The 2,095-nt window shown below is 48.0% G+C and overlaps 1 pseudogene; it reads right to left on the reverse strand.

The window, feature by feature from the left end:
• Positions 1-562: 562 nt before the first annotated feature.
• On the reverse strand, positions 563-1,484 carry LOC126504023 (phosphomannomutase 1-like; annotated as a pseudogene).
• Positions 1,485-2,095: the final 611 nt, after the last annotated feature.

Below are 2,095 nucleotides of genomic sequence, written 5' to 3' on the forward strand. Positions count from 1 at the left end.
TTAAGATTTTTTTCTCTGCAATCTGGCTCTTTTTCCCACTCAATAGCACACTCCAGAAACCTCCGCAAGTCAATTTCTTTAATCCAAATTTACCTTTAGTAGTTCATAAAGTACTGGCTCCCTGAAGCCCACTATTGCACCTACTTTTCCAGATCTTTGGGTATGTTCTTTGCTTCTAGATTTTTAATTGTGTGTGTGGTCTTGAGGAACAATACCAGTGTTTAGGAATCTAGGGCGGTGATGTTCCTGAGAGGTAGATGGACGGGATGTAATTTCTAAAGTGGTCACTAGATGGCAAAATTGTCCCAAAGTGTTGTTAGTAAAACCATGCCTTAGGTGCATCTGCAGGAGGCAGTGGAGCTGGCTGCTGGGTAAGGAGCCCTGTGTAGATGGCACAGGTGGAAGGGACTTACGGCATTGCCTGGTTCATGTCATATTATTTACTACTGCTATTACTGTTATTGTTTGTCTTGGGAACTTTAATATCTGTGTAAAAGTCTCCTGAGCAATGCCCCCTCCCTGCCACTCTGTCGGTCTGTGACTAGCAGGCTCCATAGTGTAACTCAGAGGGCTCCCTCTGAGTGAAGCCTGTTCTGTCCCAAAGATCCTGGTCCTGTGTGTGTGTGTGTGTGTGTGTGTGTCTTGTGGTGACCCATAAGACACTACATGTTGGGTCAGAGGGAGGGGAGCCCTGGGACCACATGGTTCTCTTTTCAGGCCCGGTCAGAGCTCTTTAAAGTCTCAGTCTTGAGCTGTGGGCACCGTCATGCCTTGTGGGCTGTCTCTGGGAAGAAAAGCCCTTTGTATTGTTGTACAGTGTCCGGATGGGAGACAACACCTATGGCTGACAGTCTGGGGGTTCGCATAGATCTCAAAGTCATTCCTACAAAGACTGGTCTCATTCCCAGAGAAGTGGGTGATGTCGAAGCTGCCCTCGTCCAGGCTGCTGACGCAGTGGCACCTATTCCAGTTCTAGAGGATATGACATGGAAGTCTATTATGCCTCCTTGGGAGAACCTCAGCCCCTTGCCATCAAATTCTGTCTTCAGGGCTTCCACAAATTTCTCCTTGATCTTCTCCTTCTTGTTCAGTTCAGAGAACTCGATCCTTTTCCTTTAGGGTGCCACTGTGACTGATGGGCAAAATGTTCAGCATGCCATTCTGGAATCCAGTTAGGTTCCATGCTTTTTGGACAGTCTGAGCAGGGCTGTGTATGAAGCTGAAGATGATCAAATTCTGAAAGAACTCCTCCTCCCCAAAGGTGCTTCTGGGATGTCTGCTTGGAGGGTAACTGTCCGTATTTATTCTGCACTGCCCATTTTCAGCAAACACACAATCAAACTTCATCAGACTTCATCTCTGCCACCTACTTGCTCAGCAATCTTCGAGTTGCCAGAGCCACCCACCATGCTGATCTGCTCCCTACTTCTGGCGAGTTTGTGTGAGGGAGGGTCCCATTCATGCCAAGCAGGCGGAGGATGCATGTTTTCCTGTGGGTGCCCTCAGTGGCGATAACCAAGGCAGCAGCTAGGCGTGTGAAGCGCTGTTACCGTCCATGTTGTTTTATTTGTATTGCACATGTGACACATAAATGCATCCTACCTGTAAAGGACTCACTCTCCACACCCCCTTTCCTGGGCTTGTCCCCCACCCCAGAGAGAACCGGGCTTGAGTACTATGGGGTATTGCTGTATAATACATCCTACGCAACATGCACACATGTATTTGGACATGTATTCATCTGTCTTTTCTTAATGAGCATCCCCACCACTGCCCCATTTTGTAAGTGAAGACAGTGCGGAGCTGGGGTCCTGTTGTCAGTGCAGAGCAGATCCTGGCCTGTGCACTCACACAGCCCCGAGATGTAAAAGCTGACTTTAGCAGTGGTTACTGAAGTTGGGTGAAACTATTTAGCCCTCATCAAGCCTCCATTTGCTCACGTTTTAAGCCATTCAGACTTCCTAAATCAAGTCAGGACATGCATGTCTCCTAGCTAGAAGCCTGGCCTGGCTGAGAGCAATAGTTTTCTTTCTTATCTCTCTCTCTCTCTCTCTCTCTCTCTCTCTCTCTCTCTCTCTCTCTCTCTCTCTCTCTC

This window comes from Alexandromys fortis, unplaced genomic scaffold (genome assembly GCF_014885135.2).
Source record: "Alexandromys fortis isolate MF-2015 unplaced genomic scaffold, M_Fortis_MF-2015_v1.1 scaffold_42, whole genome shotgun sequence".
Lineage (NCBI taxonomy): Eukaryota > Metazoa > Chordata > Mammalia > Rodentia > Cricetidae > Alexandromys > Alexandromys fortis.